This window comes from Microcaecilia unicolor, chromosome 2 (genome assembly GCF_901765095.1).
Source record: "Microcaecilia unicolor chromosome 2, aMicUni1.1, whole genome shotgun sequence".
Lineage (NCBI taxonomy): Eukaryota > Metazoa > Chordata > Amphibia > Gymnophiona > Siphonopidae > Microcaecilia > Microcaecilia unicolor.
This window is the reverse complement of record NC_044032.1, coordinates 121,784,815-121,802,294: the sequence shown is the minus strand read 5'-3', so window position 1 is coordinate 121,802,294 and position 17,480 is coordinate 121,784,815. Positions and strand designations below refer to the sequence as shown.

At 43.3% G+C, this 17,480-nt stretch overlaps 1 protein-coding gene across 1 annotated transcript in view; it reads left to right on the top strand.

The window, feature by feature from the left end:
• Positions 1-17,480, top strand: part of ANKDD1B (ankyrin repeat and death domain containing 1B) — a 137,885-nt gene that overhangs the window by 100,399 nt on the left and 20,006 nt on the right.

The window sequence follows — 17,480 nt, the reverse complement described above, 5'->3', positions numbered from 1 at the left end:
AACAGTCTCTTTTCCAAGCTGAAGAGCCCTAACTTCTTTAGCCTTTCCTCATATGGGAGGAGTTCCATTCCCTTTATGTGAGATATAAAGCTTCATTATGCATAGGATGTCTAGGTAGGAATTGGGATATCCAGTTCTGGCTCTGCTGAACATGGAATCCTTTATAAACTCATATAAAGATGCAGCCATTTCACAAAAGAAATCAGAGAAATAAAATAACCAGCCATGTTTCAAAAAAAAGAGTGGTATCACTCGTCAATTTCTGTGTATGACTGCTGATTTTCACTGCTTCCATATACAAGTGCCATCATATGTTGTGACTGGCTATGCCAGTTAAGGTCCATGGAGACACAGGAAAGAAGGCTGAGCAGGCAGAAAAACTTGCCATGGACTAATGACTTTCTGGAAAAAGAAAACATACTAGTACTAAAACTTACTCAGAAACCTCACTGTCATGTTCCCAGGGAAACTATTTCCAGATTAGCAGGAGCCCTGGGTGGGAGGAGGCAGGAGAGAGCAAGACCTAGACAGAGGACTAGACTGGCTGGGTGCAAGCCAAGCTTTCTGGGAGTTGTAGGCACAAACACTTCCTGTGCAGGAAGCCAAAGTATCTCCTTAGCAACCCTTCCAAGCTGCAGAGAGAGGATGGAGCTGATAGTCTTTCCATATGGAGGAAAGCAGGATAATTCATTAGTAACTCTATCCAGCTGTGGAAAGGAGGATGGGGTTGCTACCTTTTACACTCAGAACAGCCTGCATATTAAGGGAGGGCTCCAAGCAAGGACAGAGAAGCCATGGCCTGGCTGGCATTGGGGAAGCTACTTAATTGCACAGGGCAGAAAAGGAAGCCCTGGGAAACCTGAAGCTGATTTCACTGGGAAGAGAGGAGTGTTATTTGTGTGAGGGAAGAACATTCCTTTGAGTAATGCAGAGGTCTACAACTGCCTGCCAGTAGAGGAAGAAAGCTTTGGGATAAAGGGTCCTAGATTCACTTTGAAGAGGGGAGAGATGACCAGGGGTCAGTCTCCTGATAGATATTGCAAGGCAAGAATGTACTGGAAGAAAGGGGTTAGTCTTACCAGACAGAAAGTAAGCCTTAAGAGGCAGCTTGCACACAGAGAAGGAAGGCTTGAGTTAAAACAACCTCCTTTGCAGAGATGGGTTTGGCCCTAGAGAGAGGCATTTTGAGAGAAAGTCTAGTTCTCTAATGGATAAGGCCCTGGCTTATAAGGTTGGGATTGTGGGTTCAAGCCTAACTTGATTCAGCAAGAGCAAAACAAAGGATAGTGCACAAGATAATTCTGGTAAACCGTAAACACCAATAAAAGAGGAAAGATAAGACACTCCCCTTAAAGAAACCCTTTTGTGCTGGGGGGCAACAGAATTTCCTGAGCACAGAAACCCCAAAGGAAATTAGAGGAAGAGGAAAACTTATTTAATTAGGGTGGAAAGTGCTTGGATGGCTTATGTAAAGTGAGAGGGTGAAAAGCCATAGAAAAGTAGCAAAGGAGGGGCACAGGCCCTAGTTCTGTCATTAGGGAAGGAAAACAATGGTGTTAACCAAATGAATGAAGATTCTAGTTTTATTTTTAGTGGGGGGGGGGGGGGGGGGGGGGGGGGGGGGGGGAAGGGGGGATTAGTGTCAGTTTGAACTTATGTTTGTAAAAGAAGGGAAGCATCCTGTTAATTTCTTTTTGGTGGGACTGAATAAATAAAGAGCACATGTAGAATATTCTGAAGCCTGGCTGTCTATTGGGGCTTAGGAGTAGCAGCAATGAGGGCTATGGACCAGCTGGACCCAGGGAAGGAGCCTATAATTAGGTAGGAGCCTGGGGTGCGGACAAAGCCCTCTTGGGAGCTGTCTACTACGACTAATACTAATATAATTCAATTTTTGTCCTTGTTTCTAATTTGTGATCCCTTGTTCTGTACATAAGTACATAAGTAGTGCCATACTGGGAAAGACCAAAGGTCCATCTAGCCCAGCATCCTGTCACCGACAGTGGCCAATCCAGGTCAAGGGCACCTGGCACGCTCCCCAAACGTAAAAACATTCCAGACAAGTTATACCTAAAAATGCGGAATTTTTCCAAGTCCATTTAATAGCGGTCTATGGACTTGTCCTTTAGGAATCTATCTAACCCCTTTTTAAACTCCGTCAAGCTAACCGCCCGTACCATGTTCTCCGGCAACGAATTCCAGAGTCTAATTACACGTTGGGTGAAGAAAAATTTTCTCCGATTCGTTTTAAATTTACCACACTGTAGCTTCAACTCATGCCCTCTAGTCCTAGTATTTTTGGATAGCGTGAACAGTCGCTTCACATCCACCCGATCCATTCCACTCATTATTTTATACACTTCTATCATATCTCCCCTCAGCCGTCTCTTCTCCAAGCTGAAAAGCCCTAGCCTTCTCAGCCTCTCTTCGTAGGAAAGTCGTCCCATCCCCACTATCATTTTCGTCGCCCTTCGCTGTACCTTTTCCAATTCTACTATATCTTTTTTGAGATACGGAGACCAGTACTGAACACAATACTCCAGGTGCGGTCGCACCATGGAGCGATACAACGGCATTATAACATCCGCACACCTGGACTCCATACCCTTCCTAATAACACCCAACATTCTATTCGCTTTCCTAGCCGCAGCAGCACACTGAGCAGAAGGTTTCAGCGTATCATCGACGACGACACCCAGATCCCTTTCTTGATCCGTAACTCCTAACGTGGAACCTTGCAAGACGTAGCTATAATTCGGGTTCCTCTTACCCACATGCATCACTTTGCACTTGTCAACATTGAACTTCATCTGCCACTTGCACGCCCATTCTCCCAGTCTCGCAAGGTCCTCCTGTAATCGTTCACATTCCTCCTGCGACTTGACGACCCTGAATAATTTTGTGTCATCGGCGAATTTAATTACCTCACTAGTTATTCCCATCTCTAGGTCATTTATAAATACATTAAAAAGCAACGGACCCAGCACAGACCCCTGCGGGACCCCACTAACTACCCTCCTCCACTGAGAATACTGGCCACGCAATCCTACTCTCTGCTTCCTATCTTTCTACCAGTTCTTAATCCATAATAATACCCTACCTCCGATTCCATGACTCTGCAATTTCTTCAGGAGTCTTTCGTGCGGCACTTTGTCAAACGCCTTCTGAAAATCCAGATATACAATATCAACCGGCTCCCCATTGTCCACATGTTTGCTTACCCCCTCAAAAAAATGCATTAGATTGGTGAGGCAAGACTTCCCTTCACTAAATCCGTGCTGACTTTGTCTCATCAGTCCATGTTTTTGTATATGCTCTGCAATTTTATTCTTAATAATAGCCTCCACCATCTTGCCCGGCACCGACGTCAGACTCACCGGTCTATAATTTCCCGGATCTCCTCTGGAACCCTTCTTAAAAATCGGAGTAACATTGGCTACCCTCCAGTCTTCCGGTACTACACTCGATTTTAGGGACAGATTGCATATTTCTAACAGTAGCTCCGCAAGTTCATTTTTTAGTTCTATTAATACTCTGGGATGAATACCATCAGGTCCCGGTGATTTACTACTCTTCAGCTTGCTGAACTGACCCATTACATCCTCCAAGGTTACAGAGAATTCGTTTAGTTTCTCCGACTCCCCCGCTTCAAATATTCTTTCCGGCACCGGTGTCCCCCCCAAATCCTCCTCGGTGAAGACCGAAGCAAAGAATTCATTTAATTTCTCCGCTACGGCTTTGTCCTCCTTGATCGCCCCTTTAACACCATTTTCGTCCAGCGGCCCAACCGACTCTTTGGCCGGTTTCCTGCTTTTAATGTATCTAAAAAATTTTTTACTATGTATTTTTGCTTCCAACGCTAATTTCTTCTCAAAGTCCTTTTTTGCCCTCCTTATCTCCGCTTTGCATTTGGCTTGGCATTCCTTATGATCTATCCTGGTGTGTGGCGGAGGTGTGGTATTCTGTTGTCAAGTAGTTTCTGTGTAGAACTTTATAGCAGTCCCACTTGTTCTGTTTTACCAGTAGTAGGTGTATTGGTGTGATATTTGTAGTGCTGCCTATTCTTTAGTAGGGTTCTTGTTTAAATCATAGGAATCAGTGCTACTGTTCTATGATAGATTTGCTACATGTATGTTACGTTAGGATTTTGTATTATTTCACAATTGTCTGGTAGTGAAGAAATTTATTTAGCTATTACTGAGATAACACGAGAATCAGAATAAAAAAAATTATGGTAACTTCCATGAAGAAAATATGCTGTTTATGATCTGCACATTTTGTTTGGGGGGAGCAGGGATTAGGAGATAGGGTTTTTGTGGATACAGAGCATGTTTACATTTAATATATAAGAACTGATATACTGTATCAGAGCAAAGGTCCACCATGAGGGTCATATTTGCAGTGTGTCACGGATGTGAGCATCATCCCATCATGTGTGTCCTGACTGAAAAAAGGTTGAGAGCCACTGCTCTAGGGTATACATATTCGAGTTTTCCAATTTCTTCTCATACATCTTTTGGCTCAAATCCCATACTATTCTTAGCAAGATGTGGCTTCCAAAACTGAACACAATACTCCAAGTGGGGTCTCACCAATGACTTGTACAGGGGCATCAACACCTCCTTTCTTCTGTTGATTGTGCCTCTCTCTATGCAGTCTAGCATCCTTCTGGCTATGGCTATCATCTTGTCACACTGTTTTGTCACCTTGAGATCCTCAGATGCTATCACCCCAAGGTCCCCCTCCCTTTCTATGCATATCAGCCTCACCTCCTAGCACATATAGCTCCCTAGGATTTCTACTTCTCAGGTACATCACTCTTCACTTCTTCACATTAAATTTTAACTTCCAAACATTAGACCATTCTTCTAACCAGTGTTGCCAGATGGCAAAAAGTTTTCCAGCCCAATATTAATATGGTCAATATGAATATTAATAAGGTTGATATGAATATTAAGGTTGATATGAATATTGATATTTATTGTAATCATAAGCAGCATAATTCATAATCAGCATCTACAGCATAATCGTAATCAGCATCAGCATAGCAGCATATTCATAAGCATAATAATCATAATCAGCATAATCATTATAAGCAGCATGTCATAAATAAGTAAATAAATAACAGCTAGAAACTCTGAATGTTGAGCACCTGATTCTCATAACACGATGTCTGTTTTGGTGGCTCTTTACCAAGAGAAAAAAAATCTCTGCACAAATATAACAAGTGCTAGGGTGTCCAGCCCCTCCAAATGACACACAGATTGTGATTTATAGCAAATTACTACTCTACCTAGTGAAAAGTTATTCCATTATTATACTTCCTCTGTGTATGTTCATATGTTGCACACGCTGGCATGTTTGAAAATATAAGTGAGATTAAATAAAAATACCACCAACTCATAGGTTTGCTTGCTTTGTTTTGTGTGTACACAGAACAATGGCTGAGCAGGGGAGGGGAAACAGACAAACCAATTTGGCTTCAACTTTTTGACCTCGTCCGGTCCCATCTCCTGTTTTCCATGCTATTCTGTTATAAAAGCGATGTCTCGGCTTAAAAGTTTTTCAGTGGTTCCCTTTCCACACAAATGGGGTCCTAGGTCCAAAAATTATGGTTCCCTTGCATAGAACCATGGTCTCAAGAAAAAAAAATTTAATGCATGAAAGCATGGTCTCAAATAAAAAAAACAGTTCCCTCACTGCAAAAGTGGGGAGGTGCATGAAAGAATATCAGCTACACTGCAAGGTTCCCTTACAGAGAAACACAGTCTCGGCTCAAAGATGGCTTCCTTTCAGTGTCTGAAGCCAGAAAACAGGAAGAGAAGCCACGCGCTTCTTAATGGCAATGTGATGATGTCACCAGGGGTTTTTTTGGATATTCTAGATGTTTGGATAAGCGGAGGTTGGATAATCGAGACTGTACTGTATTGAATAGAATCGGCCCCCACACTGATCCTTGAGACATTCCACCACTCACTTGTCTTTCCTCCTAGTGAATTTTGTAAACCACCATCCTCTGTCAACTAGTTTCTAATCTAGTTCACTACTCTGGGTCCTAACTTCAGCTCATCAAGTTTATTCAAGAACCTCCTATGAGGAACTGGGTCAAAGATTTTGCTGAAATCCAAGTAGTTTGCATGTAGCGCATGTCCTCAATCCAGTTCTCTGGCCAGCCAGGCAAAGAAATCAATCAGATTCATTTGGCATGATTTATCTTTGGTAAAACCATGTTGACTTTCCAAGATGGCACTGTGACCAGACGCACCCGGGTTTGCTCCTGAGGAGGTTCTGAGTTTTTTGATCCATTCGCGTCCTCGGACCCTTCAAACGCGATGGGAAAGCGGAGGGGAAAAGTGAAGGATTTCCCCTCAACTCCTGGAACCCTTCCAGCGATGAAGCAAACAACTTTACAGTTTCAGACGAAACAACCGGGACCTCTAAGTGCTTCATCTCCTTCTGCAACTCTCGAAACATTGACGTCGATAGAGAGCGTAGACGGGCTTCTCTGAGCCCTGTGGAATGCATGGCACCACGCCAGCTGGGGAGCGAGTTTTTCGCAGCAGCCCAAGCAGCTACGGACACCGGAGTAGTGCAACCAGCACTGCTTGAGGGGGAGGTCTTCTGCGAATCTGAACGGGACTCAGGAACAATTTTCAATGGCCTCACAGGCCTTAAAGGTATTACCCCAAGATATTGTTTCCAAGTTATCCCGTCGGGAGATCTTACCTCGCTCTCCTCCATTAGCAAGTGGTATAACTAAACCTGCCGTTGTGACATTAGAGTCACTGTGGGACATGGTCTACAGCACTCATTCCTCCATGCAGGCTATGATTCATGAAAATGCTGATGATATTAAAGTTATTTCCCAAGTCGTTCTGATTCAAGCACAGGAGTTTGCACAACAGTCCTCTAAAATAGGAAATATGGATTCCAAGATACAAGAAATGGGGACTTTGGAAGCAGCCTTAGTTAAAGATAATAATTTCCTTCACAAACGCTTGGAATACCTGGAAAACCAGGTTAGAAGACTTAATCTAAGGTTCCTCAATTTCCCCAAGTCTCCACTAATTTCTTCTGTGGATATGGTGAAAAAATATATGAGTGAGATTCTGGGGATGGATAAGGAATCATTACCTCCTATCACACGTGCTCAATACATCTGGAGCCTTAAGGGGAGGGATGGAGAGCCCCCCTTACCGGTAGTGGGAGAAGTTATGAACCTTACTTCTTTCCTGGAAAACTCACTGGAACTTATTACCCAGAGGACAACTATGGTGGTCACCTTTGTCTTGGAGCCAGACCGGAATGCTGTTTTAAGACTTTCCTTAAGACACTTAGATAAACTGTTTATGGGTTCAAAAGTCAGAGTTTTTCCTGATCTCTCTAGGCAGACACAGGTGAGGCGCAAGGCCTTTTTAGCCCTGCACCCCAGAGTCGAGGCCGTGGGAGCAAATTTTGTATTGCGTTTTCCTTGTATATGTAATATAGTGCTAGAGGGTAAACAATACCAATTCATGGACTCTAAACAGCTTATTGATTTTCTTGATGCAAGAATGGAAGTGAATGTTGTATGTCCTCCCTGAATAGCAGGCTGGAGGTTGACCTAAGAGGTGGCAGATGTAAGTTTTCTTTTTCTTTTTGTTAGGTTTTCTAAATCTTGGAATCGTATTTCTTTTCTGGTGGACGAAGTTGATATTTGTTCTATTTTCCTTTTTTTTATTACTGATTTATGTAAATTTAATGTGTATTTCAATGTCTCAATGTGTTTGAGATTATATATTAAAAAATTTGGTAAATTAAAAAAAAAAACCATGTTGCCTCAGATCTTATAGCCAATTGGATTCCTGGAAATTCACTATCCTTTCTTTCAGCAGTGCTTCCATTACTTTTCCAGTAATTGAAGTGATTCTTTATGCTTGCCTAAGCTGTTAAGTTTGTACTCTTATGTAATTCTCTGTAAGCCACATTGCGCCTGCATGTGTGGGAAAATGTGGGATATAAGTAACAAATAAAAAATAAATGTTTACTGGCCTGTAGTTTCCTACTTCTTCTCTGTTACCACTTTTGTGAAGAGAGATCACATCTGCTCTTCTGCAATCCCATGGAACGTCTCCCATCTCCAAAGATTTATTAAACAAATCTTTAAGAAGACCTGCTAGAACCTCTCTGAGCTCCCTCATTATCCTGGGATGGATCCCATCCAGTCCCATGGCTTTGTCCATCTTCAGGCTGACATTTGTTGTTGCATTTTTTTTCACCATGAGACTGTCACTAGGGTCAGTGCTATCATTTTGAATCCAGAACCAAACAGGGCATGAGTTAAAGGGGAATGCCCATGCCCATCTCCCTGCCCCATCCCACTCGACTACCAGGGATCATCTCTGAATAAGTCTTGGGGGGGGGGGGGGGGTTGTGGCAAGGGGTCTAGTGTCTGAGCCCTTTGAGTACCCTGGGATGTATGCCATCCAGTCCAGGTGATTTACTGCTCTTTAACTTATTGATTTGAATTTTACACCTTCCAGATTCACCAAGATTTGTTTCAGTTCCTCTGTATCATCACCCTTTTATACCATTTGTGGCACTTGTACATCTCTTACATCTTCCTCAGTAAAGACAGAAGAAATAATTAATTTAGTCTCTCCACTATGTCCTGGTCCTCTCTGCCCCTGGGGGCTGTGTAAGAAAGTCACAGGTTTTTTTCTAGCATGCCTTTCTGATCAGCAGCTGTTCTAGGGGCTGATCCCTCCTCAATCTACTGTGATTCCATCAAAATTATTCACCTTTTCCCAAGGCAGTTTCCCAAGTCATTTCCCAGGTTATTTTTTTCCCCTTTGAGTATCAGACCTCTCAGCTGGTCTGAGGTTCTGGAGTGTTGGTCACGAGAAATGGCCCGGCATTGATTTAGGTGGGCTCCCTCCTGTAGTCTGAATATCAGCCCCTTTATCTTTTATGAGTCTTCATATTTCCTAAGTGTAGGTTTCCTACCACCACAATCTCTATTCTCCAATTTCTTCTCCCCCAGGGATTAGAGGTCCAAAACACATGAAGCTATTTTTGATGTTCAGTGGATGCGCACTTCTTTTTCTAATATGAGTTTCTTGAATTAGTATAATTCCTGCACCTAGACTATTTGCCTTCTTAAACAGCAGCTTTCTTTTTGTGAATGCATTAGACTGGGGCCACAGCTCACAGTTCTTTGCTTGACGTTGCAAGGAGCAAACAAACCCACTCAGACACTCCAGAATAGATACAATTATATACTTAGCTTTTTATTATCTGCTATCCGGTGATAAATCAGGAATCACAATGATCTAGCACTGCTACTATTTATCGGAGGACAGTCACAGAGCAATTAGAAGATAAGTAAATAGATCTAATAAGCTAACAGGCAGGAGCTTGCTTGGAGGTGTTCCTAAAAAAATCTTGTGTGCAGATACTGGTGCCAAGGTCTTGTGACTTCAGAGCTGGCATTCATGATCTGCCTTTTCCCTAGCATTCCCTGGGGCTCTACAAGAGAGAAAGTCCCCTGTTTACAACAGGTGCAGGATGGGGATGAGAAAGAGAGAGATTTTTTTTTCCTTCTCATGGTGCTATGTAGTGTTTCACAGACTGATAAGAAGGGGCCAAATATGTATTTTTCTGTACTAGCTGTGTAAAACTTTCTCTAAATCAGAAATATGCAGTAAATATGTAGTTTTTAAGACAGTACTTTAGTATGTTAGCTAGGTGTCCACAGCCCGATTTTTCACTAGCCCAATTATGATTTTTCTAGCATGTAACAGTGAGGAGAACCTGACTCCTTTACATTCAGCATTATGATTCTTATTAATTGTGATATATTACTTTAAATGTGCCTTTTCCTTCTCCTGAATACCTTTCCATTTCCAGAACTGAATTCATGGGCATTTGTTTCTCTGTCTCAAGCCTGTATCCTTTAAATCATCTTTATATCAATGTGTATGTGAGTAGACTTAAATTGATGCTGTTAGATTATGATTTCAGGGTAGTAGTGCAATGTATGATGTAGATTACTATAATGTTCTTTACTTGGGAATTGCATCTTCTCATTGTACAATACAAGTGATCCAGAATGCTGTAGCAAAATTTTTTTTTTGGGGGGGGGGGGGAGGGAGGCAGATTTGATCACATTGGACCAATACTGAACAATTACATTGGTTACCAGTGGAATTTTGCATTTTGTACAAAATTTTGACACTTATTCATCCAGCTGTTTATGCAGGAATTCTCTGGAATTTGTCTTAGATATTGGTTTTGTACTATCTTGCTTAAGATCTGAGACAGATATGCAGCTGTCTATTGATAAGCTGGTACAGATATGGTAGGCTGAAACCAGGGCCACAGCCATTTTGGTGGCAGGTCCTGTTCTCTGGAACAAATTACGTGGACCTTTAAGGTTGAGTAGCAGAATGTAGCAGAATGCAACAGTTGAAGAAATTTTAAGAGAGGTCAAGATGGTGTCGTGAGTGGATGCCCATGCAGGAGCTCTGCTCTGAATTCGTTTGGCCTTACCTTTGGCCAGACTGAAGAAACGCTCCAGTGTGTGGGAGCCGCAGCACCGAGGTCCACCACACCGGGGAACCAGTCCAGCTCCCAGAAGCCATGGGGCCAACCACCACCGTAAGAGAGCAAGTCAGGCATGGGGCACGGCAGTAGACATGACAGTACCCTCTCCTCAAAGGCCTCCTCCCCTCGGTCCAGGGTAGAGTGTCTCAGGAAACTGATGAAAAAAACCTTTTCAGAAGCGTAGGAACAAGACTAACAGACTTCCATGAATTGTTCTTGAAACCATAGGTCCTTCTGGAACACATACCCATTTGGGCATAGTACATAACATCGGAACTGGAAGAGATTCCTTAGGAAGATTCTTGGCCAAGGCCTGAATCTTGGATGCATAAAAGCAAACAGTCTTACTCTGGGGAAGCCTCCCTCCTAGAAGAAGATCCATGGCACCCTTGCTTCCCAATAAGGAGGACTGTTGGGCTCGTGGACTTTGCAATCTGTCATGGACTCAGCGGAAGTGAGCCCTTGGGCCCTAACCATGAACCAGCTAGCTGTAGGTGAGTTACTCAGGCTAGGCAACAGTACTAGGCAAGGCAGGCTTGGTCTGGAGATGGGCAAAGCAGGCAGAGCTTGAACTGGAGACAAGGTAGGCAGGACTAGGCAGGACTTGAAGATGAGGCAAGGCAAAACAAGGCAAGCAGGTCAAGAACTGGATCCAGACAAGGTAAGACAGGACAAGGCAAACAAGGGAAGAACTGGATCCAGACAGGCAGGGCAAAGTGGGAACTGGATCCAGCCGAGGCCAAACAGTACAAGGCAGGACTGGAGCAGACAATGCTGGAACTAGACGACATAGCAGGCAAGCCTGGAACTTGGAGACATGGCAGCCAAGACTGGAACTTGAAAACACATAAAGCAAGGCAAGATGAGACACAGCTCCTGGAGACCTGTTGCAAAGCCTGAGGTGAAGAGTTCTAAGGTTCCTTATAAGGACCCCAGCAGATGAGGTCATCAACGGGTATCTCATCCTCTGCAGGATCTTTAAAAGAAGGCCCCCTGCACATGTGTGCACCTAGGGGGTGCCAGTGCCAGAAGCAGCTCACCAGACCGATGGAACACTCCGGGATGCAGGATCTGCAACACCGTCGGTCCATCACGCCAGGGAACCAGTCTGGCGCCCAGACCACTGCCGGTAAGAGGGTAAGTTGGGTGTCGGGTACGATGGTAGCCACGACAACCTTCATTGTGGACTCATTGTTTGAATACATCTTCCTGATTTTTTATGTTTATATATGTTTTCCCTAGTTTCTTCAGTTGCCTTCATTGGTGATATGATTGTATAATCTGAAATGTTAAAAAAGAAAAATTTTAAAGAAAAATTTAAAAACACATTTTATTATTATTATTATTTATTGCACTTGTATCCCACATTTTCCCACCTATTTGCAGGCTCAATGTGGCTTACAAGACCTGTTATGGCATCACCATTTCAGGGTACAACAGATTCACTTGGTGTTACAAAGGTATCCAGGCTAACAAGTTGATCTAATCAGCAATTGTGGAGATAAGACAATCAGAATATGAGAGGATGTAGTGATGTATTGTGGATTAGTTATGGATTCTCGTGGTAGACTTTGTTGAAGAAATAGGTTTTCAATGATTTGCGAAGTTAGTTATTACGTTAATCGTTTTCAAGTGAGTTGGTGGTGCATTCCAGAACTGTGTGCTCATGTGGGAAAAGCTGGACGCATGTGTCAGTCTGTATTTTAATCCTTTTCAATTGGGGAAATGTAGATTAAGAAAGGTGTGGGAAGATCTTTTAGCATTTCTGGGTGGCAAGGTCCACGAGGTCAAGCATGTATGACGGGGCTTCTCCGTAATAATTTTATGAACAATCGTGCATATCTTGAACGCGATACGTTCATTTAACATTTATATATGCAGGCCTTTTTGAACAGGATGATGATATACAGTGGTTATTTTTTGATTAAACTTTGTGCAATTTACTTAATACTCTAATGTGTAATGTTTATTGTGTATGTTTATTGAAACCTGCCTATGTCTTGCTTTAAGGGTTTTTTTAATAAATAATTTCCATTATCTCTCCATGCTTGTGTGTACTGCAACCTTTCGGGCATCTTTCCCAGTGGTTAGTCAAGTTCCCCAGAATATGTCCCCCTTGCTCTCTGTTTCAACACACACACATAGACACACATACATAAATAAATAGGGAAATTACACAAAAAAATACTCTTTCCTTACTCATGGGCAGTACGCCTTAATCTGCAGCCAGTCATAGATGGTGAGAGTGTACCATCTGCAGGATGAATTTTAAACATTAACAGCAACAACTTACCATGAAATTTAACCAGTTAGTCATGATTTCTTTTTTTTCTTTAGGTAATTCCAGAATGAGCAGTCCAGCTTTTGAATTCCCTTGATGTGGCTATGCACACATTTTTACATAAATGCTTCCCCAGAATTTGATTTTTTTTTTTTATTGTCTGGTTTTGGTTCATGCCTCTTTCAGTTGTATCTCAAGGCAAGTTACATTCGGAGTCTGAACCCAGTTACATATATAGCAACACAGAATGCACCTCTTAAGTGTTCATGTCTGCTTAGGAAGGAGCCTTAGATTTATATTTTACTTATTAACTATTTCTAGGCTGATGTCCATAGTTATCACAGAGCAGGTGATGGAGAATGTTAAGGATGCCACTGCTTTGCCCTCAGCCCAGTACCAGCGCAGCAGAAGCAAACACCAAGGAAGCAGAGAGAAACATTTGTAGAAAACATCGAGGTGTAGATGCATTTTAAAGTGCTTGAGGTTCTGCATAATGCAGCATCTATGTCCTGGGGGATAGCCATTAGCAGAGGAAAGATAATGGATCTTCTTTCAAAGAGTATCATCCCTGCACTATTTTCAGATGCAACACTCCTTTGAGCTGGGCTGGAGACTCAATAGCAGGAAAGCTGTAGAAAAGAGAAAATCCATTTTTTGAGCTGAGCCCCAGCCTCCACCCAGGGCAGAGGTGACTAGCCCTGACACTCGTCTAAAGAAGTCGCCAGAGGAGATAAGTGGTGTCTGATATTACTGTCCTTGGGCATGTGGCAGATAACATTAATGTTGGTGGTATAGTGTTTTGGGAAAATGATTGCCCTGAATGAGCAGTTCCTGCAAGTGGTGAAGAGTGTGGGGTTTAAGAGGCTAATGCCTCTGTTAGCCCCCAGTTACCTTCCAGAACAACTTTAGAAGGGGACCGGGTGATCCCCATTTCAGTAGCAATGGAGTGGAGGAGTGGCCTAGTGGTTAGAGTGGTGGACTTGGTCCTGGGAACTGGGTTCAATTCCCACTGCAGGCACAGGCAGCTCCTTGTGACTCTGGGCAAGTCACTTAACCCTCCATTGCCCCAGGTACAAATAAGTACCTAAGCTGCATGAGCCTGCCATGAGTGGGAAAGCGCGGGGTACAAAAAAATGTCAGGAGTAGTCAGAATGATACATATGCAGAATGATACATATGCCTGCCTCTTCCTGTCTGGTGGCAGCTAGACAAGGCAGGGTAGGCTGTAGATATAGTGGAGGCATACCAGCAGCAGGGTATAGGTGGGCTATGATGCACACCCAGGTGATGGATAGTAGCCATAGCTGAGCCCATAGTTTAGGTTAGAAGAGAAGTGTGCCTGTTTACAGATAGCATAAAATAAGCAATATGGAAGAGCATTTTCAAAAGACTGCCCAAGTCAGAATTGGGAGTCTTGCTCATAACACCCAAACAAAAGTCTATCTCACAGCCATTTTCGAACAGGAAAAATATTGAGATTTTCTGTTCAAAAACATATGAGAAGGTCGTTGCCTTGGATGTTTTTTCCCGTTCCATTATTGCTGAAAGACGTCCTAATTATGGGCCTACCATACTTTTCTCCCTATACCAGCAGACCACTCTTTCCTTATATAATTTTATTGCATGTTTAATTACTCTAGGCTTAATTTGGTTTGCTCACTTTTACTTCATGTACAAATGATCTCCATATACAGGTTAGCACCATTTGACAGTCATATTTATCATTGGATGACTGTGTGTGTTCTCTGTTGATTTTGCCATTGATTGTTGTTTGTTTTATTACTGTTTTTTTATGCTTTGTTCTTCCTTTTTATATATCTATATGATATATATGACTTTATTTTACACAAGTTTATGTTTTGACATTTATTATTTATATTATCCTACTTTATATGATTCTATGTACTTATATTTTTGAGTTTTATTTTAACCTATAGACTCCTGAGGCAGGTGTTGTTCGCCAAAAACACAGTGCCATGTTGAGTCTTATTCACTGTATTTTATTAACTATTAAAGGATATTCCCTCCATCTCTCGTCTCCTTGGTCGTACTTGGAAGTGTCCTGTTGATCACACTACTCCTTTGTCCCTGTATTCCCCTCGTAGCGGATCCAGTTTCTCCACTTTTGCGGTTGGTTGTTTGCTTGTTTGAAGTGGAAACAATCTATACTCTAAGGATCTTCTGTATATGTCTCCACATGTCTTTGACTTTATCACTGTTTTGTCCCTACTACCTCCCATGGAAGAGTATTCCAAGCACCCACCTCCCTCTCTGTGAAAATGTATTTCCTGATGTTGCTTTTCTGTTTCCTCTCCTTGCAGCTTTATTTTATGTCCTCTAGATCTATGGCCTCCCATTTCTTGAAAAGGTTCATTTATTCCTTACTGTCATTCAAAATTTAAATGTCTGTATCTCCCCTCCTCCCCTCCAGGGTATACATACTAAAGTCAAGTCTCTTGTTATACATCTTCCAGTGCACAATCCACACCATTTTTGTTCCTTTCCTCTGAACTGCTTTGAGTCTTTATGTCCTTGTCAAGACATGATCTCCAAATCTGAACATAGTACTCCAAATATAGTCTTACCAATAACTTGTACAGGGGCATTATCACAGCCTCTCTTCTGTTAGTAATGCTCCTCTCTGTGCAGCCTAGCATTCTACTGGCCTTGGCTGTCACTACCTTGTCACATTTTTTACCCCTTTGAGATTCTCATACTATCACCCCAGACTCCCTTTCCTGGTGCTTGCACATTAGCCTTTCACCCCCTGCCCCAGTGTAAGTTTTTAAACTTCACTTTTGGAGGTTGCAGGCAGCAAGCCGATTCTCACACACCAGGGGTGTAGCCAGACACCCAATTTTGGGTGGGCCTGGGCCCAAGATGGGTGGGCAGAAGAACCCCGCCTCATCCCACAGATGATGTGGTCTCTCCTTTTCTCACCTGCATGCCATATGCTCTCTCAAATATCCTCCCTCTCCCGCATACCTTTTAAATAGCAGATTTTCACCGGCAACGGGCAGCAACTAATACACACTGCTGATGCAACTCCTGTTTCCGACTAGGCAAGAATACATCAGAGCGAGGCTATGGGGCCGGTGTGAGCAGTATGCATCAGTCACTGCTCAATGCAGGCGAAGATCTGCTATTTACAAGGTATGCAGGAGGGGACAGTTTTTGGGATTTTTCAGCTAGTGGGGCTTGGCAATCCCTGCCAAACACATCATAAATGTGCTGCTACTGGGTGGGCCTGAGTCCAAAGTGGGTGGGCCTGGGCCCACCCAAGCCCACCCTTGGCTACGCCACTGTCACACACTGCTCATGGTGGGCCTAGAGCCTTCTCTCTGATTCAACTTTCTGTTGTTTGCATAGGTAGACCTATATCAGAGGGAAGGCATAATAAAAAAAACACTAATGTACATCGTCAGCTGATATTCAGCTGGCGACGGTCAGCATTTTTTAAAATCCCAGATCCTCTTCCCGGCTCCACAAAGAGCCCCCCTCAATCCTCCCCCCTCTCTCCAGCCCATGATAACTATAGCTCCTCCCCTCCCCCTGGAGCAAGGCCCCCTCACCCAAAACCCCCCTGAGATGTAGGTAGGCACCCCCGAGCTTAACTGAAGTCCTGGTGGTCTATAGGGATCATTGGGGGCAGCAGTGAGGCCCCCTCACTCCTTTCCCTTGTCATGGTCCTTTACAAATGGCTGCTGTGACCTCTTACGGAAGCTCACAGTAGTACTATGAGCTACCATGAGATGTCATGGCAGCCATTTGTAGAGGTCCGCCGGAAGGGCAGGAGTGAGGGGGCTTTGCTCCTGTCCCCAAAGATCCCCACAGACCACCAGGGACTCAGGTAGACCCGTGAGGGGATGGGAGGGGGGGGGGGGGCTCATTCTGGGGGAGGGGCTTTAGGTATCACCAGCTGGGGGTAGGGGATAGGAGGGATGTGAGCTCTTTGCGAGGCTAGGAAGGTTATTAAGGGGGGGGGGGCTTTCAGGGCCAATAATAGTTATGCAGGTCCAGCTGATATTCAGTGCCGGGACCCACATAGTTAAGCGGGTGAAGTTAGGACAGTTTTTGAGCATAACTCTTGGCTCCTCCCCAGTACCACTCCCAGTGCCGCCCCTGAGCTGACCACTTTTTTGTTGAGCGGTCTGTGAGGAAATCCCATGGCTCTATCCAGTTAAATGCTGTTGAATATCTCCACTTAGGCGGCAGTAAGTTGATTAAACAGGCAGGAGAGGCTTCTGCCCGCTTAAATCGCTTAAAAACTAACATGATAGAATATGTCATATATAACCACTAAGACCCCCATCCCCTATCCATATTGTGGCAATATATCAAGTCAATAAAATCCAATCAAGACTGTTCCGATATATCTATTTTTTTTTTTTGGGGGGGGGGGGGGAACATGTATTTGTAGTAGTCTATATTCTTTCATGATGTATGATGTATACAATTATTGTTTTTTATTGTAAATCGCTTAGGCACAAATAGTATGTAGCAGTATATTAAGTCAATAAATCCAATCAGACTGTTCAGGAAATGCTAGATTGTTGGTGGGAAGGGAGGGGAGAGAGAGATGCTGGATTGCAGGACGGGGAAGAGTGAAAGCAAG